Source organism: Prionailurus viverrinus, chromosome A2 (genome assembly GCF_022837055.1).
Source record: "Prionailurus viverrinus isolate Anna chromosome A2, UM_Priviv_1.0, whole genome shotgun sequence".
NCBI classification, from domain to species: Eukaryota; Metazoa; Chordata; class Mammalia; order Carnivora; family Felidae; genus Prionailurus; species Prionailurus viverrinus.
Genome location: NC_062562.1, coordinates 88,931,109 through 88,945,066, shown reverse-complemented (window position 1 = coordinate 88,945,066; position 13,958 = coordinate 88,931,109). Strand labels below are relative to the sequence as shown.

Genomic DNA, 13,958 nt, shown 5'->3' with positions numbered 1-13,958 from the left:
AAACACACACTGTAAAATAACCAGACATTGTTTAAAAGGCCCTCTCCTTAATGGTGACTATGTACAAACAGTAGTTAACCATTTAGGTCTCTTCAAGTTGCATTGGCCCCTTGGGTTACATGTAAGTCACAGTCTGCTTTGTCTCCAGTATTTTTATCTCTACTCCTTGTTTTTATCTCTGCTCCTTTTTCTTGGTACTCAATACCCACTTTTATGATACCTTATATTTCTCCTTCATCATCTTTTAATACTTAATTTTTTTTGCATTTTAAAGCATATTTATTCTTATTCTCATATCTTGGGTAGAAATATAAGGAATACATTTTTGCTAATATTTAGCAGATTATTATAAACATCCAAAGTCAGAGGACTATAAATATGGATGTCAGTATAATGTGGCATATAGCATAAGACCATGCTGTTATTCATGACCAGATTTTTATTTTGTTTATCTTTGACAAAACTTTTAAATAAATCTAAGTTTCATTATTTAAAAATTTTTAAATGTTTTTATTTATTTTTGAGACAGAGAGAGACAGAGCATGAGCAGGGGAGGGGCAGAGAGAGGGGGAGATACAGAATCTGAAGCGGGCTCCAGGCTCTGAGCTGTCAGCACAGAGCCCGATGTAGGGCTTGAACTCACGGAGTGTGAGATCATGATCTGAGCTGAAGTCGGACGTTTAACGTATTGAGCCACCCAGGCACCCCTAAGTTTCATTACTTAAATAAAATTTTCATGGAAGTATAAATTTATTTTCAGACTTATTTTCTTTTTGTCTCTAGAAATAAAGTGAGAGGGGGTTTTTAACAAAATTTTTTCATATACTCCGTAATATAATTTTACCCCTGAGTAAAATAAGCTTCTATTAGAGCAAATATAGCATTAATTCACTGGAAAATGGTAAAACATTAGAGGGAGAATAAGAAATTATTACTCAAAAAATAGATTTGGATTGATTTAGGGAAATATGTAAAATGAATATAAAATTAAGAATTTATTTATTTATTGAAATTCTTAGTTCTTCCTTCTTCCACTAACTTGCAGTGTACCAGTTAGAAATATTAAGAAACATTTGCTGGGGCACCTGGGTGGCTCAGTTGGTTGAGCGTCCAGCTTTGGCTTAGGTGATAATCTCGAAGTTGGTGAGTTCAAGCCCCACATCCGGCTAGCTGCTTTTAGCATAGAGCGCGCTACGGATCCTCTGTCCCCCCTCTCTCTCACCCTCCCCCACTTGCACTCTCTCAAAAATTAATAAAACACTTAAAAAAATTAAAGAAACATTGGCTCAAATGTTTTAACTATAAGAAACTGTGTCAATGAATTATTTTTAAATTACATGTTCTTAAGCAATTCTTCCCCTCATCGATCCTTAGAACCATTAGTGCAACTTCTCTGTGGGCTGGACAATATTTCTATTTGGACACACAAAGCTTGAGTATTTAATTCTAAATTATAACTACCAAGAGAAATAAAAGAAAAAATCCATTCCAAGTTTTCTATAAAAGAAAGCAATGAGAATCATTTATTTTGTGCAGGAGAAAATTTATTTTGTACAGAGACTGTATGACATAGTGAAGAGTGAAGATTCTAGAGTCAGATCCAATGGTATTGTGCTTCCAAATCATACTATGTGACCAACTCCAACTCTTTCCCTCAGGTGAAAAAAAGAGAGAAAATAATAGCAATATTGACCTTAAGGTGTCATTGTAGGACTCAAAAGAGATAATGCATGTAGCAACTGTTCAATTACCATCATCATTATTAATAATAGTAGTTGTGCGCTATTTAACAAAGGGAAGTAGCTCTCAACAACATAGGAAAATAGATCAAACAATTCTGATTTGGGAAAGTGAATTATATTCATTCTGATTATTATTATTATATACATTCTGATTAGTTTTGATTGTCAGAGAGGTGACACAGAAAGCCCTAAAGTTTCCGTGGGTTAAGGTGCTTGAGATAATGTGTGGTATGCAGGCAGAAATACCTACAAGCGGATTTTTTTTTTTAACCATTGGCCTCAACCACATTAAAAAAAAAAAAAAAAAGTCCTATTGCAGGATGTCAATCTGCCTGACAGTGTAAATCTCCTTAAAGCAATTTAATTCAGATTAAAAAGATAACCATGGCTTATGCGGCAGAATGAGGGATCTGTTTCAAATCCATCACATTAACACTATCAATAACCCATGATGACCCATGATTGAGTAGTTTTAATTAAGTTCAGTTGGAGTATTGGGGGAAAGGTGCTTCATTTAATCCTTCATTAATAGTTAAAGTGAATATTATAAATACCTCTATAACTTCTGTAGCTTGAACATCTTTCTTTTTTATTGAATTTATTGTTTTTCTTTCTATAGAGTAGTGCCATTTGGGGAACTCTGATTCCCAGGAGCTTTAATGCTACCCCACTTCCAGCACTATAAAACAGAGGCCTGCTGTTTTAATCACGCCTCTCTCTCTCTCAATGTTGTTTGCGCCCTGGTACAACCCATCTGCCTTGAATCTAGGGCTCCGCTGGGGCTGCACACATCTGCCAGCCAGACTACCTTCGTACACAATTACTCAATCCACCGTAAGGCCCTTTAATAGGAAACAAGTGTGACAACGGCAAGCCTCTTTTTTTTTTTTTTCCTCCTCCCTCTTAAACCACAGAGTCAAATAGCTCTAATAGAGATGAAGCTTGATAGATCCGCCCAGGTGTAGGTGAAATGGTAGAGCCTCAGGGGTAATAGATGCTGTGCTCTCATGCTGAAGTTTAGCACTCTGTCCTGACCGGCTCGCTAGCAGCAGTGAGATGGGCTGCTCCTTGTACAGTTACAGAGTCAACACGCTTCTTGCCGCTCACGTTTATGCCTAATCCGGAGGGCAACCTGGAGCTAGGTAAGAACAGCAGAACAGCTCTTTGACTTCAACGTGTGGACAAAGGACAGCAAATGCAGTAAGTGGAAAATTTATTCTTCTTTTACTTGGGAATTAATTAAGGATGTTTACTCTCAGGGAATCCTCTAAAGACTGCAAAAGTGAACTAGCAAAAAGCCTGCGTTCATAACCCTGTGGATTTCCTCCGGTTTCGTTTTGCACAGTGCCTTGGCACTGTCACTGAAGCTTAAATACTCTGCAAGTGACTTCCTCATTCAGAAGGTCTCGGAACTAAAATGTGGTGCTAATAATATTGCTAATTCAATCCTGTAGCCTGGCATATTACTCACTATTTCTGGGTGAAATGTCCTTTATTGCTGTCAGGAATGATGGTAGCAAGTGTTTTGTCACAGTTCTGACAATAAAAAAAATATGTAAGAAGCACATACTTTTCTCGAAAATAGTTTTCAACTTTTCTGCATAGCTGTATTGTTATGTCACTGTTCGTTAATGTGTGGCATTTGCCTGAAATTTTTGCTCAACAAATCCATTCTACAGCTCAATCTCTTACCAAAGAAAAGATGCTAAAAACTAAACGCAGTATTAAGTTGTAGCAGCAATGACAATGATAATGAATTTTTAAACAAACAAAACAAAACAAAGGTCATTTGTCTGATAGCATAGCAAGAGATATTAAAGCCAGATGTAGGAAATCTCAACTTTGACTTTTTGGTCTTTCATGCTTGGTTTAAAGCAGCCTTCACTTTGCGTTTACTTTGCATTTACAACTTGAGATTCACTATTAAACTATATTTGAACTTCAAGTTCAGATTTGATCTAAATGCAGCCCTGTTCCTTGAACCCCCTACTCTGATTTTTACTTGGCTATGGGGAATCTTTTTACTACTATACCATATATCCTGAATTGTGTTAACAAGCTAACTGTGGTGGACTTTTTCAGGTGGAATGTCAGCCAATGTGAAAGAATGTGTTTGCTGTTCAAATGTATGATGTTCCATGTAAGAAATAAACGCATGGGACATATGCTCTGACAAAGATTCCAGTTAGGATTCTAAATTCAATGCATCACATATTGCCCAAAGATAATAATATTAAAAAGGATGCAGTTAAAAACTGTCAGCACATCATAATAGCTCTTTGCAATCATTCAAGGATTTTTTTTAACTTAGGCTTTTTAAAAAAAATTAGTCTGGAAGGCATTGTTGTCTCAAAAGACAATGTACATATATAGGGTGCATAGACAGGTGAAACTGGATAAAACACTGTTGCATTGTTTAAATAATTCCCTACCGGCCAGCGTTTTGTTTTTGTTTTCTAACTATTACAGATGGACATCATTGAAATTGATGGTTTAAAAGCCATGACGGTAGAATCCTGATGACTCCTTTGTGTATATTCAGAAATGATTTATCTCGGATAAAGTTGCTGCTATGAGAGGTTTAATTAATTATTGCTTGTTAAATATATTTCTTTAAGAATTGCATTTGACATTACTGATGGTAGAGTAAATGCAGTTTAAAAGTCATTCTTCATGAAATACTTAAACCGACAATTGTTGGCATTGAATAGCGGTCAATGTCTACCCCCTACAGGGAGAGAATCTAATTTCACTATGCCTTCCCCAGTACATGAATACCATGGAGTACAGTTCACACATATGAATGCTGTAACCGTGTCAATGACTCCAACAAGTGCCCCTTAATGAAAAGGTCAGGTCTGTGATTAATAGGAAGCCTTTTTCAAAGGCTGGACTTCACTTCAGCACTGCCTTTAGATTTGTTTCTCCTTGATTTACTTCATTTGCCTTTCAAAGTATAATAAAAATCAAGTGGTACTATGCTGCACTTTTTACATACTCTGTGGTTAATTTTATATGATGATAACACTTTGGTTAGAGTATTTAGTTCGGTAAAAAAATAAGTGAAAAAAATCATTCAAGCCTATTATTGAAGGCATAGAATGATGAATGAGAACTTTACACTTTATCCAAAGAGTTAGAATATATCGCCTTTGCTTAAGTTGCAGTTAATTTAATAAATTTGAAGAGTCACTGTGGGAATAAAGATGGAGTGACAGGAAGGGTTTGATATTTTACACAAGATTTATTATGCTTAAATGGTAGCTATATGCCAGCAAGTAAATATACACAAAGAACTCATGCAAATAATGATTTTTCACCAATGGTGAAATTCATTTAAGGATATGTAGCTAAGTGGTGATAAGACAGTAATTAAATCTATTGATATCCTCAAAGAAGCAATTGAGTCATCTATAATTTACAACAGTGGCTTTGTTATAACCATCCCAGTTAAATCTTAACTGGAAAGCATTAAGGTTAAGTCTAACTTAAAAGTAAAACAAATACATTTTTTACAGTAATTACATTTTACTAATAAATATCCTGTTGAAATTTAAGCAATTGACAAATTACATTTTAAATAAATACCCTTGTCTTTTCATTTATGTAAGTGTTCTGTGTCGCTGTGGCTTTATCTGTACATGTTTTCAAATAAGATTGCAGTAGGAATAATTCGACAATACAAATGATGGAAGTAAGTGGAAAATATATATGCTATATTTATTCACACAAATTCTAAAATACTTGGAGGAAAATTTTTAGAAATCACAGGATATATCAACTTATTCTAAGAGATCTCCTTCCTTGAAGAATTTTAATTTTTAACCATAAATCAACACAGGATTTAATAACTCCATTTTCACTTAAAACAAAGGAACTATGTTACATATCAAGATAGAGAGTATGGGGAAAAAGACAGTGAAATTTCAGTGGTCACTCAAGGAAGAGACAGTGTGGCCAACTGTACAACGGGTACAATGCTTCCTAATTGTGCTCCCACCTTATCAGTGCCCACAGTGTCTTCCGGGCACTCTTCTATCCAGGCCTCCATTTTTGTTATGAATCAGAGGCCAACCATTTCCAGATAGGGTGCTATGAATAACATGAATTGGGCACTTGCAAGGAACCAAACACTGCCCTGAGCATTTGGTACCCATGATTTATTTAGTCCTGATAGCCCAATGAAGTAGGTACTGTTTCTATTCCCATTTATAAAAGTAAAACCAGAGGGGTTGAAGAAGTTGACTGGTGCCATGTAGTTGGTAAGCAGTGGAACTTGGATTCAAATTAACTTTGCATGAGGACAGATAAATCTTCTAAACACTAGACTGCACTGCTTCCCTAACAGGTGACTTCATTATCAATGCCAAGTTGACTTTATCTCTGATCACCTGATCAGGACGACTTGAATTCTGAAAGAGATTCATAAATAGAAATAGACGACCCAATCAAACAAAATGTAAATCGTTAAATGCCAGTGAGTAAGACCACACTTCAGTTTACATCATCATTCAGTATGTGTAGACCCTACTACTTTTCAGAGGTTTTACGACAAGTATGGGAGTTAAAGCTATATCTCAGCTATTGGGAGAAGAACTGGTCCTTCTACCCTCACTCAGTTGTTAATTTTCCATTCGTGTTAGGTCTCTGAGAAGATTGTCAACTCCGGGTATTTCCAACCAATCCACTGTTGAACTTAACAGGGGTGATGCTAATCACAATGGTCTCTGAATGAGAGTCACCTAAACACATCCCCACCAACCACTACGGCAGTGAAAAAAAAGTGAGCAGTTAATCACTCTTAAAGATTTTCAGGCCTTAGTTACTTAGTAGGACCATCTGGATTTTTTTTTATAGAATGATCATTGAATGTCTCTTTATCTGTGAATACTTCTGTCATGTAAGCATAGCCTAGAAAAACCTATTTGAAATATTTTATTTCAGATACAGATTTTCCAAGGAACTATATCTGTCATATGACCCTCTGCTGGAACACTTTCTCCCCCAGACAGACCTTTATCAATATGATTGAGAATATTCTTTGTAGAGAACTCAAAAACAAAATATTTATGATAAAAAAAAACCCTTCTATTTCATAATATAACTTTTGTCATTATGGGCTTGTGTATCTTCTCCCAGATAAAGACAGAATATTCATTTTAAAGGGAGTTTTTTTATTTCTAAAAGCCTATCTTATCATAATTGTTAAGGTGAGAGATCCACTTTTATATACACAAGCAGTTTTATGCCTGGCAAATTTAATGAAAATGAGGAAATTACTTCAAATTTTTAGCGAACCCAACCCACTTTTCAAAAAACTGGATATGTAAAAATGTTACTTTAATTCTCATATATTCTTTTGTGTTGATAAAAGATATCTGATGAAAAACAAGGTATGGGATGAAGATATTTAAATATGTTTGGCATTTATAAAACCATAGACTGTTTTTATACAAAAGAAGACAGAGAAGAAAACAAGTAATTTTTTTCAAACTAATCTTAAGATCCTAAGAGAATTAATCTATAGTGACAAGATCTGAAAGCCCTAAAAACCTTGAGGATTGATGATTACTTGAAAAACTTTGATCAGAGACTTCCCTATCACTGTCATAACTCAAAGAGATCAACAGGCTAGCTTCTTGAAGTTAATCTTACCCTCATAAATCCTTTTTGGATTATCCAGACAACACTTCATTTTCATTTGTAGGGTCATCTTCAGTGGGAGGGTCTCCTAATCCCATCCCCCTCCTTTTTTGGCCTGACTCATCCCAAGCCTTTTACCAGGGGTCCAGTCTACAATTAATTCTGATATTGTCTCATACTGGCTTATTTACTACTGGCTTATGTTCCAGGGAAATACTGAGAACACTGTAGGTTTAGGCATTGTGCTGACGGACAGTTCCGTTCATATCTGGTGGTCACAATTTCTATAGTCTCATACATCCTGAAGCCAAAACCAGCAGTCAACCACAACTCGATTCATGCATGGTCCTTGCTTTGTGTGGAAGGAAGGCTCTTGGTCCCAGTTTCCCTAGCTACCTAGGGTTTCAGACTCCTAGCTACCATGGGTTTACTTCTGCAATCAATATCCAAAAATTCTTCTTTTCTATCCCTGCTTAATATTAAATATTCTCTTCATTTTAGGCTCATTGACACCTATATCCTGTTTAGAGAGTGGCATGAATTTTTAATTTTGTTATGAAGTACATTTTATCATTGCTGTGTATTCAGAGTTAAAGTTGCAGGTGCGACAAACTCAGGGTTTCAAAGAGGCATTTCATTAGCAGTCAACTTCATTTTGTTTTATTCCTTAATATTGTACAAATTACACATGCTACATCATAACTTTCCTGATAAACTGTATTTTCAGTCATTCTAGAATTTATTTTCCCTAGATAACCATTTGCTATTAAGTACGCATACCCATGTTAGTATTTAAACTTGGGTTTGACTGAATTACAAAACTAAAATCCTTATAAGTGGAATACTGAACATGAAGTAGAACACTGGGGTTCAGGTCCTCTTTTAGACAATTATTCGCTCGTTTTTAAAATGTATAGAATATCGGCCATGCAACATTTTTTGATTTATTTGCACACGAAAGAATTGTGAAAAGCTCTTTGTAAAGTGACCAGGAAAAATGAGAAGTTTTTATGAGACATAGAAGGCCATGAGAGTGCATAAGCTCAGCATCTGATGTCTCATTCAGGACTTGCCTGGCTTTTAAAGGGTTTTGTATGTGTGGAGGACTCTATGTTTGATATAAGTTATGTTGTATAAACCATCACACATATTTTCTCCCCTGTATTAAAATATATTTCAGTGATGTTTAATCAGAAAACTTTTATCTCAGCCTGAGTTTCATTTAACAAAATATGAGTTTCCATGAAAAATTATGTCTTGGCATGAACAAACACTTCTCAATTTCCTTAATTTGTGAGCTTAATGAAGGATTCATATTTGATTTTTCCATTTCTTGGTGGGTCTCTTTTCAGTCCTGTTCTGAAGGATTTAAGAAATGAAAGAAAATTAACAAAGGAATCCAAAAACCTTTACCATGTAAAAGTGAGCCTCTAAAACTGAATCCTGGAATTCAGCTTGGTTTACCCTATAGTCCTAGCCAACAGTTGCCTGACACATGGTGAAGAACAGGAATGCTGTACTAACAAAAATATCTTCATATTCACATAAAACATTGACATATATTGGCATCTTTGCTCTTAGCTACCCTATGAGATAGTATAACACTAATACATTCATTTTTTTCACTTCTTAAATAATGTTAGAAGTATATTTTAACAAGGCTGATTTTGTGACCAAGTATTTAATTTATACAAAATGAAAATTTGAGCAAGAAAAGCTTATGTGCACTCATTGAATTACGTTGAAGATACAAAAGCAAATATACGTGGGTGAATATAGAAATGGAAAGGAACTACAGGGTGTCCTGTCATTTATATTATCTCATTTAATCTTCACATTGATAGCAAAAGAGGTTTGTCCTTTGCAGTTTACAGATAAACAATGTGTTTTACCTTCTCAATTTTATGAATAACATTAAACTAATGAAAGTATTTTCAAGTGGCTGATATACTATGTGAAAGCAGCAAATGTGCACAAACATGCTCGGATGCCCACATGCAGGGTAGCTTGGGACAGAGGCTATTTTTTTTTTTATAGTTCCAGTCCTTTGGACTGGAATTTAGAGACTCAAACTATTTCAATACATTATGGACCTTAAGGATGCACGTATACACCGTATATGTAGTAAGACTCCTACCTGACAAAAGTCTTAGTATTGCCATCATATTTTGATTCAAGAAAATATAAGACATGGGTGTGATATCAATGCCATGTGTTTCAAGAAGGCATTTTACTTTGGTACCTTTAGGAGAATACAAATGTTATAGATGATTTTATCATGTAGAAAAAGATGCATATTTTATATCAGACCTTGTGTTTATATCATGTTTTTAGGCATATTCATTAATTTCTGTTACAATAATGTAATAAATAACTTGCTCCTTGTGTGTGTAGTTTATGTGTCAAAGCAAATACGTGCGTGTATGAATGATTTCTATTATCCATTCCACAGTAATAGCTCTCTTAAATAAAAATGATTTTTCTTTTATTTAAAGAACTATAGTTCATAATTTAAAAAACAAGTTTTATCACAAACTTTTGTGTGCCCCAACAGGAAAAAAAATCTATGAATTTAAAATAATTGTTTCCTGGCTTACTTGGGCTGCTTTAGAGTTTTGAATATTTATAGTAATCACTTGCTATTCTCTGCTGCTATAGAAACACTGTATTTTTATATTTAATGTGTTACTTTAAACAATGACTATGGCTATGGACAGCATTACATAGAGATCTTGTAGGTTGACTACTAGTTTTTAAAATAATGTTATTAACCTTTTTTTTTAATTTGTTCATTTTGGAAATTGTGAACTTTGCTTTTTTATTATGACAAGACCCAAACATTTATTTTATTAGTATGACTTGGGTTGTATATTGCCCACGTGGAATCTTTTTAGACTCTCCAAAACAACTAGACTCACAAAACTGCCATTGGCTATTGCTGACACTAGCCGACTGAGAAGGAGGTAGGATAAGAGATGACAACAGACTGCCAGCAGGACAGCATCAGCACCTCCCCTTGTGACAACAGAGAAGATCAAAATGGGGGCGGGGGGTAGGGGAAACACAGGATTAGAAACCCTGTTCCCTGTGGAAACCGATATCTTCTGTTACAACAGGGGTACAGCTAAGTTCCTGCAGGTGGTCTGCCCGGTGAAAATAGTCACCATACTCAGGGAAACCTGTCAGGAGTCTTACTATCAGATATTTACAATTTTCCCAGTCTGTATACAGCATAGCAGTCAAGGTCCTTTGTGCCATAGGTAACTTTTCCTAGTAATACCATTAACCTTTTAATTTTTATCATGTTTACAGGGAAATAGAACTAGACAGCTCATAAAAGATGAAATTGGCATGACAAAGGGGAAAGTGCGTTGTATTCTCTATCCACAGATAGTTAACATGAAGTTCGAGAAGATTCGTTTGAAGGACTGCCATGGCATATTTCCATTCTGTCTACAAAAACTAAAAACCTCATTTGCAGTTATACTTATTGCACAGAGACCTGCTGTCATTTGTCGTTTTGATTTTGCTTCCAAAATATTTTAAGCATCTCTGCCCCTCTGTAAACTTTAAAAACTATATATACCTACACACCAACATTTTGAAGGGCTGAAAAAGATCTAGATCCAAGGGAAATTTCTATCCTTCATATGAGATTAGACTGAGGAAGGTGAAGACTACATTTTCTAAGACTAAAGCTCAGAATCAATTATGTAACTGCTTTAAATACTTAAGGCTTCACATAAGATACGCCTGGAATTGCTTCCAAAGCTCAGGATCCTAGTTCTGGAGGACCACCTTTGATATGGGAACAGGCTAATAGCACCCATCCATGGTACGTCACTTGTGGCTGCAGCAATAATGTTATATGTCAGCATGTCTTAGGGGAAGAAAGTGCATTTGGCAGGAACTCTGGCTTTTCTGGAGAGAAGCAGTATCATGGGCAGATGATAACTTGGCAAGTTCCTGCAACTGCAACTGTGACCATTAAAGTTTAAGGATTGACTCAAGCTATTTTTTTCTGAAAGGACTAAGGGCTGGGCACGTTAAAAACATTTTGAGTGCATTTACTATTGTGGTTCCCAATCCTAATTACTTCTCAAAGCACTGCTAAGAATTTATATTGGGGCACCTGAGCGGCTCAGTCTGTTAAGCGTCTGGCTCTGGATTTCGTCTCAGGTCATGATCTCATGGTTTGTGAGTTCGAGCCCCACATGGGGCTCTGCACTGACAGTGTGGAGCCTGCCCGGGATTCTCTCTCTCCCTGTCTCTTTGCCCCTCCCCGACTCATGCTCACACACTGTCTCTCTCAAAATAAATAATATTTTAAAAATGGAATTTATTTTAGTGATATTTAAACAAGTGAACACTAAGAAACAATATGCTATTCAGGTTGTATCTACTAGTTTACTGTCTAGGAATAGATATTAGCTATACAGTAATTATAAAATGTGTGTGCATTTATATACATAGTCTTAGATAATGACTAGACAACTTACCAAATTTCAGAGATTATACTTTATACAAGTTAAAATTAGCATGGACAGATCATTTAAAAACATATATCATTTAATAACAGCTACATTTTTACTTGTAAAATGAGAAGTTTTAAATAGATAATGCACCTAGTTTCTTTGGTTTCTAATTTAAAATATGTATACACACATTATTTCATTTGTAATAATGAACAGCACTGTTTAAAACTTAATTTAAAAACTTTGAGTAAGATAACAAGGATATATTACTCTTACAGAGATGTGTGCTGATATTTAAAAAAATTATTTTTTATAATACATTTGATGACTTAAAGTCAGTCTTGACTGAATTAATAAACTCCTGAGTAATTAAATATCCTCAAGTTATTTGAATATTGAAAAATAGGACATTGATTATTTCAGTTAATTTTTCTGGTTTCTGTTAAGTGCTGATCATGAATTAAGGAATTAAAAACCATTTCTTACCCTTTAAAGAGATAATAATTGGGGCGCCCGGGTGGCGCAGTCGGTTAAGCGTCCGACTTCAGCCAGGTCACGATCTCGCGGTCCGGGAGTTCGAGCCCCACGTCAGGCTCTGGGCTGATGGCTCGGAGCCTGGAGCCAGTTTCCGATTCTGTGTCTCCCTCTCTCTCTGCCCCTCCCCCGTTCATGCTCTGTCTCTCTCTGTCCCAAAAATAAATAAACGTTGAAAAAAAAAATTAAAAAATAAATAAATAAATAGATAATAATTTGCCTTTTTTTCTATTCGAGATAATTTTTTATTCTGTCAAACTGTAGACCCCATAATGAAATGGAGATGGTACAGTGTAATTAGCTACAAATAGTGAACTTAATTTATCTTAAATTATGTGTAATAAGAGAAAAAATATGAAACCACATTAAGAATGATGTTACTTAAAAAATAAAAAAAAACGTATTGCAATTAGTTCATGTTCCTTTTGAAATTAGAGCTATAAGTCTTTGGAAAATTTGTCAGAGATATATGAAGTTTCTATTAGATCTTTTTTGTTTGTTGGTTTGTTATGTACCACATTTGTTACTTAATAGATAATGAGTTTTAACATCAGCTGTGGCTGGTTCTCTTAATTTGAATACTATGCTTAAAGCCTCTTTTGATTTCTTTTAACAAGATATCTCAAAGTTAGAAGATCTTTGAAATAGTGTGTATCCTTAATTAGATTTGATCCCAACCTGTGCAGCACAAGCCATTATTAATTGAGATTTATGCAAAAGAAGAGATTTATGGCTCATGGATCAGTGCAGACTTAAATTTACTGTAGCATGTTTTCATTGATCACCCCTACAGTTAGGGTGGACTTTACTGAGAAGCATAGAGAACTAGGAAATACAAAGAATGGGATTGACTTTTAGCAAATTTTGAGTGTTAGGAACTTTATCTTTGATAATCTTCCCTTCACTTCACAACTTTTTTCAATTCAGGGAGCAATTTCTCTTCCCTTCTCTCAGCAGTTGAGTCACCCCCTTGCTCATAGACTTCATACTGACTTCCGATTACCCCAAAACTTGAACTTCTGCCAACAGCAGCAGTTTTTTTTTTTCAGTTCAGAAAGCTCCATGCTCTTAAATAGTCTTTACTTTTTGACATTGTCACCCTCTTCCCCAGTAATTCCTAAATCAAAACACTCATTCCTTGGGTGTAGTAATTACTGCTAGGTCCAGGATTGGAAGTCAATTAAGCAAAGACACAGAATGCTGAATGAGTATCATTCAACAGTTTGATGGGTATCTTTTAATTAATAAGCCTTTAACACTTTGGGTGTTTACATTTTAGTAAGAGCATTCTTCTGATTCAAAGCGTGTTTCTAATTTTTGAAGCTTCAGCAAAAATTTGAAAGAGATGAGTTTCCCCGCAAGTGCTGAGCTCCGTTCCTTTCCACCTCTAAGTTGTGATCGGTCTCTGGCCAGCTCTGACCCAGGAAGCTGCTCCCTGGCTAGCACTCTTAGTCCGGAGAGGAGGATCTATGACAACTTGGTGTCAATTTTTGCTGTCCACTCACTTTTGCCTGTTCTATTCTCATGCTCTAAACATTTTGAAACCAGCCAATAGAAGAACCTT

General features: G+C 35.4%; 1 protein-coding gene across 1 annotated transcript in view; it reads left to right on the top strand.

Annotated features, from left to right (window-relative positions):
• The first annotated feature begins 2,703 nt into the window (after positions 1-2,703).
• The window catches only part of SEMA3A (semaphorin 3A), a 468,512-nt gene continuing 457,257 nt past the window's right edge, over positions 2,704-13,958 (top strand). The window contains exon 1 of the mRNA XM_047850777.1: positions 2,704-2,942. The gene's annotated coding sequence lies outside the window, so the exon portion shown is untranslated. The remainder of the gene's footprint in view (positions 2,943-13,958) is intronic.